The sequence below is a fragment of the Gossypium arboreum genome, chromosome 7 (assembly GCF_025698485.1).
Source record: "Gossypium arboreum isolate Shixiya-1 chromosome 7, ASM2569848v2, whole genome shotgun sequence".
NCBI classification, from domain to species: Eukaryota; Viridiplantae; Streptophyta; class Magnoliopsida; order Malvales; family Malvaceae; genus Gossypium; species Gossypium arboreum.
Window position 1 is genome coordinate 66,931,597 of NC_069076.1, and position 19,952 is coordinate 66,951,548.

The 19,952-nt window shown below is 33.0% G+C and overlaps 1 long non-coding RNA gene across 1 annotated transcript; it reads left to right on the plus strand.

Annotated features, from left to right (window-relative positions):
* The first annotated feature begins 999 nt into the window (after positions 1-999).
* Positions 1,000-11,592, plus strand: LOC108488942 (uncharacterized). The gene is made up of 4 exons (XR_008285528.1): positions 1,000-1,060; positions 1,172-1,243; positions 1,692-1,760; positions 11,315-11,592. It is a non-coding gene; the product is annotated as an uncharacterized LOC108488942 (long non-coding RNA).
* Positions 11,593-19,952: the final 8,360 nt, after the last annotated feature.

Consider the following 19,952-nt stretch of genomic DNA (forward strand, 5'->3'; position numbering starts at 1 on the left):
ATTAGCCATTGGAATGGTTAATCATGATCACACTTTGTGCTATGTATGCAAAAAGGGCCAATTGAATCATGGAAACCATGAAATAGGTAAAGCCTACCTTAAAGGCAGATGCTGACAGCAGCAGTGATGTGGATGTGAAAAATCACTAAAAATAGTAGGAATGGTATTAAATAGTGAATAAATTATGTAAATCAACCTTGATGAATCTACTTTCATATGGAAGAAACGAAACAGTCATATGAGTTATATGATAAGAGATATTAAAGTTCTCGTGAAACAGGGCCAGAACAGTTTCTGGATCCTCTGTTCCGACTTTGGAAATTCATTTTAAATTAACCAGAGATAATTAGGAGTCATGCCATATATGTATAGATTCCTCTCTGAGTCTAGTTTCTATGGAAACAAACAGAATTAGTATTGAAGCCCTGTACAGGGAGATATCCAATTCGTAATGCATGAAGGTCAGTGTAGTCGAACCCTGGATTAGGGGAGACTTTAACTAATAAACTGTACTAATTGGCCCAACCAAAAATTCTAGAAAAAAATATGTTGATGAACTTATGAGTCTAGTTTCAGGGAAAATTTACGAAACTGATTTTCAAGCTTCAAAACTCAAGATATGATTTTTAAGGCGACAGTGATGCAGTAACCAGCTAGTCTGGAAATTTTTTTTTATGGACAGTGAAACAATTAAGTTAAGTCTGTGTGCACTTTGTGTTCGACTCCGGTAACGGACTCGGGTACGGGGTGTTACACTTATAATCCTACATGTGTCTGTATTAGTGAATTAATGTTGTATGTATTTCAGTTACTGCTTCCTGCTCCTCCTGCAACTATTGGTTCAACTGAAGCTGCCATTTAATCTTCAATTAATATTTGGTAATCGATATAGATAAATTTTTATATTTGCTTAAGCTGAAATATATTTGGTGCTACTCTTGTAATCTTACATGTGTCGTATTAGTGAATTAATGTTGTATGTATTTGATTCATCGCTTCTGCTCCTCCTGCAACTATTGGTTCAACTGAAGCTGCCATTTAATCTTCGAATTAATATTTGGTACTGATATAGATAAATTTTTTATATTTGCTTAAGCTGAAATATATTTGGTGCTACTCTTGTAATCTTACATGTGTTTGTATTAGTGAATTAATGTTGTATGTATTTCAGTTACTGCTTCCTGCTCCTCCTACAACTATTGGTTCAACTAAAGCTGCCATTTAATCTTCGAATTAATATTTGGTACTGATATAGATAAAGTTTTTATATTTGCTTAAACTGAAATATATTTGGTGCTACTCTTATAATCTTACATGTGTCTGTATTAGTGAATTAATGTTGTATGTATTTCAGTTACTGCTTCCTGCTCCTCCTGCAACTATTGGTTCAACTGAAGCTGCCATTTAATCTTCGAATTAATATTTGGTACTGATATAGATAAAGTTTTTATATTTGCTTAAACTGAAATATATTTGGTGCTACTCTTATAATCTTACATGTGTCTGTATTAGTGAATTAATGTTGTATGTATTTCAGTTACTGCTTCCTGCTCCTCCTGCAACTATTGGTTCAACTAAAGCTGCCATTTAATCTTCGAATTAATATTTGGTACTGATATAGATAAAGTTTTTATATTTGCTTAAACTGAAATATATTTGGTGCTACTCTTATAATCTTACATCTGTTCTAGGTACTATCGAGCACCTGAATTAATATTTGGTGCAACTAAATACACCACGACCATTGACATCTGTTCTAGGTACAGTTTTAGTTGCTAAATTTTTTCCTTTATTTCTATGCATTTTCACTTTAAATTACTTAACAAATATTACTTTTTGACTCCACCTCTTTCTTTGGTGAGAGTGGAGTATGAATAAGTATGAATTAATTTTATTACTATGTAGCTTGCTTGTCCATTAAAATTACAACAATAGCTGACCTTCTCTCCAACCTTATTTTAAATATTTTAAAGATTCAAAGTTTATAGGTTGGAAACTTTGACGGGTTGCCTTATATCGAGTATAAGATATAATGGATCCTCCTAGGTGTAACAACGCCACGTATGATGAATCTTAAAAATTCAAAAGACTTGAAAAAGTTCTATCGAGCTCATTTACTATTGAATATTTATATAACCTTAATTTATTTCCAATTTACTTATAAAAATTAAACTACGATTCTTTTTTGATATTATTATATTCAAATTACTATTTTTTATATTAATAATGTTTGATTTTAATATTTAATAATTTTAAATGTATTTGTACAAAAAAAAGATTTCAAAAAAGTTCTATGGAGCTTATAAATAATTCTATCGACCTTAAAAAGATTTAAAAATTTCAACATTGAAGGGCCACTTATAAATAATTTTATCAATGTAATAATATTGATCATTGTTTAAATATATTATAATATAAAAATTAAACTACGATTCTTTTTATATTATTATATTCAAATTACAATTGTTTTATATAAATAATGTTTGATTTTAATATTTAATAATTTTAAATGTCTTTAAAAGTTATAACTAATTTTTATCAAAATAGTATTAATATTGATCATTACTTAAATAAATTACATAACTTACATAACTCATATAACTTACATAATTTACATAACAACTTACATAACTCACATAACTTACATAATTTACATAACTCACATAACGTACATAACAACTTACATAACTTAACTAATACATGTAGTTTAATCTAATAATTTCCTTAAAAGCATACAGTTTAAATTTCAAATTTCATAACTTACATAATCTACATAACTTACATAAAACATAAATATATATCATATCAAGACTTACATAATAAACAACTTACCCGTGTAACTTATTGCCAACTTTAGGCTTCAACAACTACGAAATGGATAGGACTTGGATGAATTTCTCAAGGGCAAGCAACGAGTATCAAAATGGAGTGCAATCTTTTTTAGATTTTGCATTTCACAATTCAAGCCAAGAGAATATGATTCTTTTCCCGTGTAAGAAGTGTGGCAATATCTATTGGCATTATCGTGAAGTTGTCTACGAACATCTAATTGTTGATGGCTTCATTCGGGGGTATAAAAAATGGATTTTCCATGGAGAGTGTACACCTAGTGGAACCTCTTCGACGATTAATCTGGGTTATCCTTATAGTGGTTACCGTCAGTATGTTAGAGAAGATGACATGGAAGGTATGATACCGTCAGTATGTTAAAGAAGATGACATGGAAGGTATGATGTGGGATGCATTTAATATGCGGAGTGAAGGTTTTCAATCATTTCCACCAAACTATGTTGCATCCGATGATTATAATATCGGTGGGAATACTTTTATGGAAATGATAAGAAGTGTACCGGATGAACAACCGAATGAAGAAGCGGAGAAGTTCTACATGTTACTTGGAGAAATGAATGAAGAACTTTATGAGGGATCAAAATTTTCGAAAATGTCATTCTGTATTCGCCTTTTCCACTTAAAATGTTTGGGAGGGTGGACTAGAAACTCTTTGACAATGCTGTTAGAGCTTTTGAGAGAAATGTTCCCGTTTGCAAAAATCCCTCAATCATGTAAAGACATGAAGAAAGTGATAAAAGATTTGGGCCTTTGGTACAACAAAATTCATAGTTGCCCAAATGATTGCATGTTGTATTGGGGTGATCGGAGAAATCAACAGTCTTGTCATGTTTGCGGTAAATCTCGTTGGATGAATAGAGATGCAGAAGATGTTAATGAGGATGAATATGGGCCACAGTCAACAAGGAAGCCGAACAAGATTTTGCGATATTTCCCGCTAATCCCAAGGCTTCAAATGCTATTCATGTCGTTAAAGACAGCCGAGTTTATGACGTGACATCATGATCAACGAACGGATAATGGAGTATTAAGGTATCCTGCAGATTCTTTAGCATGGAAATCATTTGACAATAAATTTCCAAGCTTTGCAAATGATCCTCGGAGTGTAAGGCTAGGGTTAGCATCTGACGGATTTAATCCTTTTAAAATCATGAGCACCTCGTACAGTACTTGGCCTGTGGTCCTTGTTCCTTATAATTTGCCTCCATGGATCTGCATGAAGCAATCTTCTTTGATATTATCTATGATTATCCTCGGAGAGAAATGCCCCGGAAATGATATTGACATATATCTGCAGCCACTTATTGAAGAGTTAAAATAATTATGGGCGGGTGTTGAGATGCATGATGTATTGAGAAAGGAGAACTTTTACCTACGTGCTGCTTTGCTGTGGACAATTAATGATTTCCCAGCATATGCGAATTTATCTGGTTGGAGTACCAGAGGACGTTATGCTTGTCCTTGTTGTGCTACTCAAACGTGTTCACAGTGGTTATATAATGGGAAGAAGTTCTGCTATATGGGGCATCGTCGGTGGTTAGATGAAAATCATAGCTATAGATTTCAGAGGGTTTATTTGATGGTACTAAAGAGTTGAAAAAAGCTCCTGAGTAGACCATTGGATCTGAAATCTTATTCATGTTAAAAGATATGGATTTCATGTGACAACCCTAAAGTGACCCTAGTCGGAAAGCGGTTTCGGGACTGCTAAACTGAGTCACCAAATTATTTGAATGTGATATTTATTGTCTAAAATATGTGAATGTGAATGTGCGAAAATTTTTAAGTTTCAATTTAGTTAATTGCATGTGAATGGAGTACATAGGACTTATGTGAGAAAATTTAGAAATGTGCTAGGCAAATGTAAAGTGGCCTAATAATGCATGTTATAAAAATGGTGGGTTTGCATGTCAAATTGCCCAATATTTGAGCTAATGACCGGCCATGCTATGAGTGGAAACATGTCACAAACATGTTATGTAGTGATGTATGTTAGGAACAATAAAATAATGAGTATGGGTAATAAAGAAATGGAAAAAGGAAAAGAATGGAGAGATTGTTTCTCCCCCTCCCCATTTCCGTGAAGGTAAGAAAGAAAACAAAAAAAAGTGTCCATCTTTCTTCATAGCTCTTGGCCGAATGTTCTAAGGAAGAGAGAAAAACAAGTTGTGTTCTTTGGTTTTTCTTGGCCGAATTGAAAGGAAGAAGAAGGGAGTGAAGCAATCGGTCATCTTAGGTCACTATTAAGGTAAGGAAGATTGTACTAGCTCTTGAAATTTTAGTTGATATCAAGTGATTTTTGTAAACCCATGTTGAAATTGTGATTTTGGAATAAGTAAGGTTTTCGACTATGGAGATTAATAAGGGTGATGGTCGTGTTTCATGCTAAATCTAGATGAACAATGGTAGTTTGCTTACATCTTGATGATTATGAGTTCCTTTCTTGGTTCTACCTTAGATCCATGAAGTATATTTTTTTATTTGGTGTTGTTGGAAGTATCGGCCATGGTATATCCATAAGTATGACTTATGATTATTGCATGGTAGGTAAGATTTATGTTTTGGATATATGTTTATATTTGGTTATAATCAACTTTGTGATTCGGCTCTTGCACATATATATATATATGATTGCACACGATGTATTGGTATGACCTATATATTATCTCAAGGTATATATTTACATATGATGGTGTTTCGGTTATGGAGTAAATGATGGATGCGTATTGAGTTATAATATATAATGCATTAGTTAGTAAAATATATGCCATTTATGTGTGGTATTAAGTATATAATCGGCCTCAACATAGACATGCATATTCGGCCATAGGAAGAAGATTGGGGTTGCATGTATTCGGTTAGAGGCAAGCATATTAATGCTTTTATCTTGGCTTAGAAAAATTCGGCCAAGGGGGAAAATTAGCTAAAATGTTGAGTTTGATTCGGGATTCCATATATATATGTGACTCTAATGCCTAAAGTATATATGGGCTAAGTACCTTGAGGTTTCCTTTTTGATGTTCGAATGAATTGTATTAAATTGCTTGATGTGATTAAAAATGCATATGACCTATCAAACTCCTTGTCATATTCGGCCATAAGCTAGCATAACGAGACTTTAATAAGTTAAATTTGTTTGAATTAGCTCAAGAGCTTAGAGGACCACAGTTGGATAAGGGAAAGGAAAAAGTTATCGAATAGCCGCCGAAAACGTTCGACCACATCCGAGGTAAGTTTTTGAGTAATAGAACTTAGATTATGATTTGATTAGATCATGTTTTAAGCAAATCAAAATCATGCTCTTTGTGTGTGGCTATTGAGCCGAAATTGCAAGTGTGATAAGTGTCTTGTTTTTGAGTTTGGCTAATGAAAATGAAATACGAATGTGTCATGATTTGTTGATAAATGTGCATGGTTATTCGAATGATGTCCGGGCTAAGTCCCGAAGGCCTTGTGCTAAATGACTATATCCGGACTAAGATCCAAAGGCATTTGTGCGAGTTACTAATTAGGGCTAAGCCGAAGGCATTAGTGCGAGTTACTAAATCTGGTTAAGTCCGAAAGCATTTGTGCGAGTTACTATAACCGGCTATGTCCCAAGGCATTTGAACGAGTAGCTATATCCGGTTAAATTCCGAAGGTACGTGATTCGGGAATGAATGATCTTGCTGTAAAAATTTCAGTTATTACGCTTGTAAAATCTCAACAATGAGGTATGTTTTGTATGTGCTCTGGAATAGTTGATTCCCTTCGAATAATATTCGCTTAGTTGATAAATGAGCTACCGGCCTTTGGCTAAGTTGATCTTTGTGTATGAATATAAGGGTTGGTAATATGAAGTAAGTATGATATTGAGAATTTGTGCATATGAAATTATCTATTTAGCTACATGAATGCTATACTTTGGTTGTGTCTAAATTCATGACTCAAACTTACTAAGCATTAAATGCTTACTCCGTTTCTTGATTCTCTGTTTTATAGATTTTGGTTCGTCAGCTATCTGACTCGGGATTTTGAAGTCGAAGTCGCCCACACTATCAAAGCTCCTTTTGGTATACTTTTGGCTGAACTTTGAAATGGCATGTATAGGATTACCCTTTTTGTTGTGGGTCATGGACCCCCTTGGATTTGTATAATTTTGGATAGCCATGCGAAAATGGCTTATATATGTTTTGAGCATAATGTTATAATCATATGGTATGGATGTGGTTATTGAGAGGTGTGGATATGCTTGGCAAGGAATGGCCATTGGAATGGTTAATCACTATCATAAATTGTGCTATTTATGCTAAAAGGGCTAGTTGAATCATGGAAACTATGAAGTAGGTAAAGTCTATCTTAAAGGCAGATGCTGACAGCAGCAGTGATGTAGATTTGAAAAATCACTAAAAATAGTAGGAATGGAATTAAATAGTTAATAAATTATGTAAACAAACCTTGATGAATCTATTTTCATAGGAAAGTAATGAAACGATCATATGAACAGTATGTTAAGAGATATTTAAGTTTTCGTGAGACAGGGACAAAACGGTTTCTGGAGTCCCTTCTCCGACTTTAGAAATTAATTATAAATTTACCAGAGATATTTAGAAGTCATTCTATATATGTACAGATTCCTTTTCAAGTCTAGTTTCTGTAGAAACAAACGGCATCAGTATTGAAGCCCTGTACAGGGAGATATCCAAGTCGTAATGCGCAAAGGTCAGTGTAGTCTATCCCTGTAACATGGGAGACTTTAACTAATAAACTGTACTAATTGGCCTGACCAAAAATTCTAGAAAAAAATTTGTAGATGCATATACGAGTCTAGTTTCAGGGAAAAATTACGAAACTGATTTTTGAGTTGTGGAACTCAAGATATGATTTTTAAGGTGACAGTGACACAGTTAGCCAGCTGTCTGGAAATTTTTAAAATGAACTGTTCAAGTAAGTGGATTAAGCCCGTTAACCCCTCGTGTCCGACTCCGATGACGGTCTCGGGTATAGGGTGTTATATTTCAGTTATGGGAAGCTGAATCAACCATCTAATAGGCAAACAAATAGACGATCGAGGGATGAATCTGATGAGGAGGATGACTTTAATGAGGCGAACTTGTGGAAGAAAAGAAGTATTTTTTTTGAGTTGCCTTATTGGGAGCATCATATATTACGCCACAATCTTAATATGATGCATATTGAGAAGAATGTCTGGGAGAACATCATCCAGACAATTTTGAACGTCGATGGTAAATCAAAAGATAATCTTCAGAGTCGACTTGATTTAGTTCACATGGGAATTAGGCGTGATCTTCATCCGCAAGTACTTCCTAATGGAAAATATTGGTTGCCGCCTACAATTTTTGCAATGTCAAAGGAAGAGAAAGAAATATTCTGCACGGTGTTGAAGGATATAAAGGTTCCGGATGCATATGCATCAAATATATTTCGATGTGTAAGTCTTAAAGATCGAAGACTATATTCATTAAAATCACATGACTATCACATCTTGATGCAAGATCTACTTCCAGTTGCTTTACGGTGCTGTATGTCAAAGAAGGTAACATCCTGTATAATTGAACTATCCAATATAATGAAAGCAATTTGTGGCAAAGTTCTGCATGTTGAAGAACTTGAAAAAGTACAAGATCGAGCTGCTTTGACATTATGCAATTTGGAGAAGATCTTTCCACCTTCCTTCTTCACTATTATGGTGCACTTTGTCATTCATCTCCCTCGTGAAGCAATAATTGGTGGGCCAGTTTTCTATCGTTGGATGTATCCAATTGAAAGGTGCTAATTTATTTCAAAGGTATTCACCTTTATACCTATAGTTACCAGTTTTGATAATGTTGTATATGGTGTTTAGGTTCCTAAGCAAATTGAAGTCACAAGCGTTATCCAGAAGGATCAATTGCTGAAGACTACTTGGCAGAGGAGTGTATGACATTCTGTTCTAGATATTTAGAAGATGTTGAAACAAGATTGAATAGACCAAGTAGAAATGCCAGACTCAATGATCCTAACTTGGCCGAAACTTATTTATTTTAAAGTTATGGAGAACCAATCGGCAAAGTTGAAATTGCAGAATTAGATTACCGATCTTGGATACAAGCACATAGATATGTTCTTTTCCACCACGATGCACTTGAACAATTACGCAAGTAAGTTCTAGAATATGATAAGTATTCATCTTTTTTTGATTTGTTTATTATTTAACGAATTAAACATGTTTTTAACATAGTGTGTACAAACAAATCTTAAGATCTCGTTCACGCTCACGAAGATTACAACATCGCGAGATTAATAGGTTATTCGTAGAATCTTTTCATGAATGGTTAAGCCAAACGGTATGCAACTCAACATTTTATTGACAAATAATAATGTTTTCTCATAACATTTACAATTACTCAAATTACTTTTGATTCAATAGGTTTGGAGTGGGAATGTCGTTAATGACGAAGTTAAATGGCTTTCCCAAGGTCCGAATCGAGTAGTAAAAAGATATAGTGGCTTCATCATGAATGGATTCAGATTTCATACCAAATATCGCGAGAGATTGAGGAGACTCAATATTGTGGAGTAGTTGTTAATTCTTTAATTACAAGTTACTCTAGTGCTAGGGACAGTAATCCTGTCGAGGGAAATGTGGAGTATTACGGACTTCTAACCGACATTATTGAGTTGGATTACTATGGAAAATGGAAAGTTGTCTTATTTCGATGTGATTGGGCTGATGCTAATACTACTCGCGAAATTAAAAATGATCAGTTTGGTTTTACAATGGTGAATTTCTCTCGATTAATTCACATTGGAGAACATTTGATAGACGAGCCGTATGTATTTTCTTCTCAAGTTAAACAAGTTTTTTACTCGAAAGATCCAATTGATGAGGGTTGGTACGTTGTACTCCGAAACACCCCTAGAGACTTGTTTGACATGGGGAATGGAAGTAGAGATGACATCGTTGAAAGATCAGAAACTTTGCCTTTTCCAGAACAAAACTTAAATGAAAATATCCCTAGTACTAGTACACAATTTCAATGGGTTCGTCAGGATGTGGACGAAGATATTTACGATTTATGATGTAGTAAGATTTTATGATTTTTTATTTATATGTAATGTTATAATTTTAACATTGGTCATGTTATATAATTTAACTATTTTATATTTACTATTGTTGTTATTTCTTACTAAAATTTTAACTATTTTATGTGTTGCAGGAAAAATGCCTAGAAGAAGATTAAGAGATCTTAGTATTGTACATAATACTACAAATTTGGAAGAAGTAAGTACTAAACAGCAGATAGTTGTTGGATCTTCAAGCGTGCCAGAGACACTTGACGAGTCTGTGGAATTTCAAAGTAATGTTAAGTTTATTTTACAAATTGTATTAAATTTTATTACTAATTTATTTTTAAATTTCAATATAGTAAAAATATATTATTTTTCAGCTGAAAATGGTGGGACGCGCAGAGGTTGAGGACGTACGCTCCTAACAGATTTATATAACTTAAATTCTGTCGAGCGTGTGAAAGTAACTAGAAACAGCCATGGTCAGCCTGTTAGACAAGAAGCTCGACTTTTAACAGGCTATTTGGGCATTATAGCACGAAATGCCAATATGTTGCCCATCAACTACGAATCATGGCATAACATGCCTGATAGCAATAAAAATCAAGCTCTCTCTAATATTAAGGTAACAAAACGTTAATGTAATTTATAATACTTTGGTTTAAGTTTCATTTATATTTACTTCTTAAACTTGTGTTTTTTAGGAGAGGTTTGCTTTAAAGGTCTTTGATGCCTATATCAAGAAGGCATTGGGTAAAAAATGGAGAGACCATAAAAGCATTTTGAAAAAAGAATATTTTAAAAAACCCATAAGCCTCGAAGAAAAATTGCAAAATGTCCCACCGGGAATGCCGAGGTACCAATGGGAAGATGCGGTTCGATTTTGGAATTCGAAGAAAGGAGAGGTATTATGTACTTGCAAACTCTTATAAATTTTTCGGTTTATAGTATTTACTATATACGTAATAATAATTTCATTATGTAGGACCGTGAGTGAGTTGGAACAAGCAGCAGGCAAAAACAGAAATTTACGCAGACGGCAGGGTCGAGAAGTTTTACTTGTGTAGCTCAGGCCGCGTACTATGGATTTATTAATTCTATCAAGTATTAATGACTTTTTACTATTAAATAATATTTTTACTACTATATTGTAGGAAGCCTCGTCTGGTCAAAAAGTTGGACACCTTCATCTTTTTGACATTACGCATGAGAAAAAAGATGGAACTCAGATGACATCCGAGGTTGCGAAAATTATGGTATATTTACTTAATAAAATTTGATTCATTATAAATATTTATAATATTTAATTATAATGTTTTAATTAAATGCGTTTTATTAGTTTGATTTAAATAATGTTATGTTGTATTCCTTTTTATTGTATATTTCGTTTCTAACTCTTTGGCTGATTTATTAGGAGAAACTAAAAGATAAGAAGGCAGAGTATGAAGCGACTGCTTCGACTGATAGTTCTGTTAATTTTGAGGATATTGATAACAGAATTATTAATGAAGTTTTGGGTCCTGAAAGGTATGGTCGGGTTAGATTTCAAGGATCTGGTGTTAACCCGACCCAATATTTTGGATCCACCTTGCACCAATACATGCCTTCCGGGAGTCAAAGTCAAGCTGAAGTTCAGAGGCTAAAAGATCAGATAGTTCAGATACAAGCTAGCACAAATGAGCAAATTTCTCAACTTAGGCGGAGGCAAGAAGACGGGAGGCGGAGGCGGCGAGGAGGAGGCGAGCGAGAAAATACAATGAACTCCAGCTCTGACTTGATCTATGATGACTATGTTCCAACAATTTCAAAATCCGCCATCTTAGACATTTGTTTTCTTGTAACTTTTAACATTATTGTAAGAATATTTTGAATATTCATTTACAATTTATATAATATATTTTTCAGTATAATTTTGTATTATTTAAATTTATGGTTTTGGTTGGATTTCATGGTATATTTGCTGTTTTTGGTTGAATTTCTTGCAGGAGGGTTGGATATAGGTGCAAAAATACATATTGAAAAACTGGGCAAATTAGCGGCGTTTTTTATAAAAGCGCCGCTAAAGGTCCCGGTCTTTAGCGGCGTTTTTTAAAAAAGTGCCCTAAAAGTCATGATTTTTAGCGGCGTTTTTTTCAAACAAACACCGCTAATTTTAGCGACGTTACATATAGCGACGTTTTTTTCGGCGCTTTCTAAAAGTATTAGCGGCGCTTAAAAACGCCGCTAAAAGCAAAAAAAAAAACCCCACTAAAGCCCTATTTTCATGTAGTGAAGTGTCCTTATGCCGCTAACTGGGAAATCATCAATGTCTTCATCAAAATACTTTTGACACAACTCATCCTAACCCACTTCTTTTTTTCTAAAAACTTTACATGTATGATTACAACAATTTTATTAGTATGTGGCAAGTAGATCCTATAAGTTTTCAAAGTTTGCTATATCTAATAAAGACCTCTGGTTCTGACTTTTTATCCAACATGTATCTTTTCATCTGAGGTACATAAGAAAAAAACAAACAACCAAAAGTCTTTAAACTCATTAGCAACAATTTATAATCAAATCAAACTTCAAATGGTGTTTGCTTCTTTAATGCTTTTGTTGGCAATCTATTTAGCAGATATATTGTTGTATTTGCCGCTTTAGCCTAGAAATTCTTTAGCAACCCCTTCTTATGTAAAATGCATCTTGTCATTTCCAATATCGTTCTTTTTTTTTCTCTATGACCCTATTATTTGTGGAGTGTACGGTGCAGTGAGGTGATGGCCAATGCCTACATCTTCACAGAATTTGTTAAATTCTTCAAATGTGTACTCTATTCTGTTGTATCTTGCATTCACTTTGGTTTTCAACTAAAGCCTTATATATTCAGAATACATCAGCAACTTTATATTTGTAAGCAATGATATAAATCCAACAAAATCTTGTAAAATCATCAATAAAGGCAATGTAGTACTTACTCCCTTTCAAGGACGATGTCTTTTAGGTCCACTAACATCTATATGGACCAACTGTAATCTTTTGGTTGCTTTACAAGTTGATTCTTTTGGGAAAGGGAGTCTTGTTTGCTTCTTATATTAGCATACCATACATAGAAGAAACTCTTCTTCTAAGTCAAGAAGCCCAAAAACAATCTGGGTTTTTTTTTTTGCACATAGAGCAAAAAATTATGATGGAAATGCTTAAGTTGTTTGTGTCAAAGCATTGTATTGCTCTCTTGTTGTGAAAAGACAACTTGCTCATCTTCTACTATATTCAAGGCAAAAATTTTGCCTTTCAGTTTTATGTTGAACACCTCTTTGCCTTCAGCATCTCTAATTAAGCAATATTTGGTTTCAAAAAAAGACTTTGAACCCCTTCTCAATTAGTTGTCCAACACTTAACAAATTTTATCAATTTTAGGCATAAATAAAACATTAGAAATGAGCTTTAAACATGTTTGGCTTTCTATGGCTATTGTTCATTTTCCTTCTATTGGCATATACTGACCATTTCCAATTCTAACTTTGGACATAGTTGTTTTATCAAGTTTCTTGAAAAGATCTTGATCATTTGTCACGTGGTTTGTACAACCACCATCCACCAGCCAAACTCCTAAAAGTGCTTCTACTTGTAAAACATGTTGCAACAAACAAATTCTCCTCTTGGTATTGGTTAGCCACTATGCTAGTTTTCTCATCCTTCTACTGATTCTACAAATCCTTTCCATGTGCTTGTCCACCACATTTGTTACATTTCACATTTGGTCTCCACCGACATTTTTCTTGAGGATGATTTTTTTTTTTTTGCAATGAAGAAAAGGCTGATGGAATCCAACAATCAATCAAGGAATGATTCAGTCACATACATATCAAATTCATTACTTTGATGCATTATTCATACTTAATTCAACTTTTATCCATTTGTACATCAAGTTTGCTTCATTCCATATCAATTTCTCATTTTATATAGTTTTTTCACCCGATCAACTCTAGTAAATGGCCTCAGAAATATAGGTATTTACACCACACTAGTTGCTTGTCCAAGTTGAATATAAACATGTCAAGATACCTGTCCGGGCTAAACCTTTAAAACGACATCAGGTTACTCGTCTGAGCTAAACTTGTGTCACATGTACATGTGAGTCTGCAACAAATGTTGGAACTCGGTAATATCTATAATCAATCCCGTACAAGTGCACATAGAACCCTATTGGCATGTCAATCATATCCTAACCTTTACTAAATTCATATGGGCATCTTCTGTATGTATAAACATTTCTTTACAATTCAGTCCAATTCTAGCCTTTTTAAACCAATTCACATCCAAAAACATATATAATTGTAAACCAAATACACAACAACCTATATAAATAAATACCACATGAACTTCCTAATCAAAATAGAAAACAAGTTGAGTATTCAAGGACTTATCGGTAATTTTAGCTTTTCTTCGATTATCTCTGATTTGATCCAATTCTTGATTTATACAATTATTCCATTCAATTCATCAATACCAAACATTTATTCGATATTCCCTGACATTAAATGAAGCTATACAATCTTATTTTTTAATAACCCTAAATTTTTATATTTTATTCAATCTAGTCCCTAAAATTGAAATAACTATATCTTTCAATTTTGACCCTTGATTTGAAAACTGAATTCAGTTACATCCCTTAGGAACCCTATAATTTCTATTTATATCTAAATTTTACAATAATTTTACATTTTATTCATTTTAGTCCCAATATACAAAACTAACAATTAAACTTTACAATGTCATTTTTCATAATCAAAGCTTAAAATCTATCAATTTAACACCAAAATCTTCAAGAAAACAACAATGAAAACTTAAACAACAATGAAAACTTTCAAAAACTTTAGCAGTTTTGTAAATTGGTATATGGGCTAGCTAAATCAAGCTCTCATGACCTCAAAAACATAAAAATTACAAGAAAATGGCTAAAAATACTTACCAATTAGGGACTAAATAGCTTGAGCTTCAAAATTGATTTTTCTTAGGTTTTCAAAGCATGGTCGGTTAGGTAAAATGAAGAAGATGGGAAAAGCCCATTAAAATTTATCTTATATACGTTAATTAAATCTTTAATTACTTAATTAAACTTTAATTAATTAAAACTTAATCACAATTAATCAAAATTAGTGGAATTTAACATCATCATCTACTATTTGATGTAACAAAATGGTTTATTTACCATTTTGAACCTTTAGCTAATTAAAAATCTATCGCGATTAGACTTTTAGAATTTAGTCCTTACACCTAAATTAAAAATTAATTCAACAAAATTACTGGACCAAACTTTACTATACTTTTATACTAACTTTCTAAATATTAAATATGAATATTTACGAACCTGATTTACAAAAATGGAGTTCTGAAACTGCCTTTTTCGGCATAATTGAAAATCGGGTTGTTATAAACCCCATTCTGCATGATGACATCTCTTATATTGTGATTCTTGGAGGTTCATTTGCCATACTGGCCTCCAATTAATACACCAAAATGAAAAAATGTTTCATTCTCCTTAATGACACAAAAGACCCAAAGGAATCTTAAGAATTCATGGAGTTTACAGAATCCCTTCAAAAGAAATACATGTGAACTTAGCAATGAGGAGTTCACACTCTCACATAGTCACGTACCAAGATCTACAAAGATAAAATGAAGGTAGAGGAGATGATGGAAAACAATGGAAAGAAATGTTGTAACTAAGGATATAACACCTTTAACCCGTATTCGTTATCGGAATAGGGTTTCAGAGTATTATTGAGTAATCATAATTTAAATCATTCATTTTCAAACATTTCCAAAAAAATCATAATATCATTTATCATTAACATGCATAGAATCCCTTATTAAATCTTTTGAGGGCTTAAAATCATTTAGAAATGATTTGGGACAAAATCGAGAGCATTTGAAAATTTTAGGAGAAGTTAGAAAAAATTTTAACTGTAGGGTTCACACGGCCGTACCATACTATGGATTCAAACACAAGCACATGTTTATATATATATATATATATATATATATATATATCAAACCAACATTACACTTATAACCTCATTTACAATCCATCCACAAAATAACTATCATCTAGACATCCTAGGTACATGCCGACATAAAAGATAAACATCACCACATTTGAGTTCGGGATTGTTGTTGGATGCTAAATCGGCGATCAAAAGAGAAGTACCTGACCTGCGCACGAAAAATAATACTGTACATTGAGTAAAACTTAGTGATATTTCTATAATCCGAACATTTAAAGATAAGAGAATACAAAATGCACAATTGAAATATAAACACATATTAATGACTAAGATCACAACTATCATATGTCAACATTTTGAATCCATACATATTAGTACATCATTTCAACATCATTTCGTACTACACTCAAATTGCACATGCTAACATCTTTTATTTGATTAACAATGTCCCAATTCCCACAATTGCTAAATAAATAGCTATTCACATATCAAACCATAATTGTTTATACATTGGCATTAGCCATTCAATACTCAATTCATGAGTACATAACTCATGTATCTCATTTAGTCACAACATATCTCATTTTAATGTTTCAAATCTCTATCCCATTTTCAATTCACATACAATATCATCCAATATCAATTATATAATTGTTTTATTTAATTACCCCTATTAACATAACTCAGACTCGGACGGATACAAGGATCCAACCAACATATCAATTTGGCACCCAGTGCCTTATTGGATAAATCCGGAGTAATAACTGCGCCCAGCGCTATATACATTGACATCTAGTGTTTCATCGGTTAAACCGAAGCAAATTGGCACCCAGTGCCTCATCGACTCGAAGTCGAAGAAATCCATGAACTACTCTTTCTATCCTATAGCATGCCATCTATATCTGACTCAGCCCAATACAGTTAATAGGGTTTAATTTCACATTTCAAAAACAACCAATATCCAATATAAAATTTTCATTTAATCACATATACATATGAATTCAATTCAATCTATAATAATAAATATCCAACTTTCACATTAGCACATATATTCTTTTCAATTCAATAATCAATACATTCATAATTTATTTACCAATTCAATCCATTTCAATCAACTATCAAAATGTCAAATACTCACCTCAAACACTTACCATATGCATTAAATCGAATTACAATAATTAACAACTAGGTTCGGATTATAGAAATAAAAAACATGAATTCTGAACTATTCGACATCGATTTATCCTTCCCCTTTTTAGTCGAGGATTCCGGTACGACATTAGCTACGAAATTAAAACAATTAAAATTTATCAATACAACACAATTCAATTTCATATTGAATACTTCAATTTTACTCAATATTTTCCTAAATTCCAATTTAGTCCTTAAATCGAGACTAATTTTTATTCTTTACATTTAATTCTATATTTTCATACAAATTTCACTTTAAATAAATGAACTCCTATTTTTACTTAAACCCTAAATTTCAAAATTTTCACAATTTAGTCCTTATTACTCAAAATTTATAATTTATTCTACAATTTAATCCTTTTTCAATTCTAGCTTAAAATCTATAATTTAATCTTTAATACTAAAACTATTCAACATTAACAACATTTAAAATCTTAATAACTACTAAATTTTTGACATGGGTCTGGTAGTACTTAACACCAGGATTTCAAATATATAAAAATTACAAGAAAGGGGATTAAATTGACTACCAATTGAAATTTGAAAGTTTGAAGCCCTTAGGTCGTGTGTCACTCCTTTCTTCTTTCTTCCTCTTTTTCTTTCTTAATTTTGCATGTCTTTCTATTTCTTTTCTTTATTCTTTATTTTAATACCTATTTTGTTTTATTATACTAATTATTATATAATATATATACATTTAACTTAATAATTAAAATTTCTTAATATTATAACATATTTTTATAACATATATTGTCCACTATACCTATATATAGGGATAATTACTACATTGGCCCTTTAATTAATTTTTAATCTATAATTCAACTTTTAATTCAAATGTGATTTAGTCCTTATACCTAATTACTTTTAATTCAAATAAATTCGCTTAACCGAAACCTAATTAACTACACAACTAACTTTCTAAATATCTATTTAAAATATTTACGAGAAATGGAGTCCCGAGAATATACTTTCCGACATCCTTGTCTATCGAGTCGTTACAAAGGAACCTTTATTGGCATTTCGAGGAAGCTATGAAGGCATCATGACCTCATACTAGGAAACTTAGGAAGACATATAAGAAGTAATTCATGAATGATACGAAAAATCATCACACTATGTTTTCCTTTAAGGAGAACCTATGTCAAAAGTATCCATTTTGTAGTTTTGTGCCAAAAGAAACATTAAGACAACTGACAAAATGATCACACAAAAAAGGACATTAAGGACAATGAGTCCCTTACATGACAATGATCACCTTTTTTAGAAAGCAACGTACATTGATTCAATGGAGTCCAAAGATAGACAAATTAACATAACAAGGGACCTCGTGACAAGTAAAAATCCAATAAGAATAGTTGTTTCCCTTAGTGAAAGAAACAAGCTAGTCTCCTACATTACCTTCAAAGGAAAAACACGCTACCTTACCTTAGGAAATAAAGAGAAATACCACAATATTCAGGAATATTTACACATTTCTAAACTAAAAAGGGAGTCAATATTGAGGAATAAAATATTAATAGCCCAAAAGATGGTCGAAAGATCAATAGGAGAAGTCTATTGTGGTGAAGAAGACCCATGTTAAGGGTAAAGATCCTTTAATTTAAGACTTAAAGAGCATCTTTTGCACCGATGCCATGCCTTCTAAGTCTCCAATGAGAGCATGGCATGTAACACCCCTCACCCGTATTCAACGCCAGAATAGGGCTACGGAGCATTGCCTAACTTATAAAACAATTAAACAGCCATTTATTAAACATTTTCTCAATTCAAACATTCATCATTCAATCTCAATCAATTTGTCCCTAATACGAGCCTACGAGGCCCTAAACATGCCTTGGGAATGGTTCAGGACTAAACCGATAACTTAAGAAACTTTCACGAAATTTTGAATTTTTTTTTCAAAACAAGGGACACACTCCCGTGTACCCAGTCTGTGTGTCTCACACAACCACTAGACACGCTCGTGTCACAGGCTGTGTAGACATTTGAAATGGAGCACATGGCTGTGTCCCAACCCGTGTAACTCTCTGACTTGGGTCACACGGCCAACACACACGCCCGTGTGGCTAGTCTGTGTGCCCTAAAAAGTGCCACACACACCCGTGTGGCTAGTCCATGTGCTCTAAAAAATGCCACACACACCCGTGTGTCAGGCCGTGTGCTAGGCCGTGCCAAACTTGTAGGGTATACTGACTTATGCCACACGGCCAAATCACGCGTCAGTGTGTGAGGCCATGTGGAGCATACTGACTTGTTTTCAAATTCAACACCAGGGGACGCACGACCGTGTACTTAACCTTGTGTCACACACGGCTGAGACACACGCCTGTGTCTCTGTCCATGTGGACAAAAATAGGCTATTTACCAAGCCATTTTGTCACCCCAATCTTGAATGTACCCACATAAGCCAAATGGTACAAATTCATAGCATATATGGGCATCTAAATCAACCACAACTAAGACTAAAATATACCATTTCCAATACTAACAACCAACATGCTTATAAACTCATGTTTTACTCATTCAAAACATACCAAATACCAATTACTTTAACATCAATGTAACTAAACTCAAATATGCATTATTTAGTCTAATTTCAAAAGCATACCAATTCACAAATCATCATCTATTGACATTCAATTTACCTATTCACAACAAGCATCATAAATCCAACTTCAATCACACAATATAGGTCATTTACTAACTCAAAAAAAAAAGTCATTTGCACACACATAATCAAATTCACCATCCTAAGCCAATTCATATGATTATATATACAGGCCAAAACATGTACATTTACAAGCCAATTCATTTGGCCAAAGTCATTACCAAAACATAACCAAAATGACCAAAGTCCCTATATATGCCATA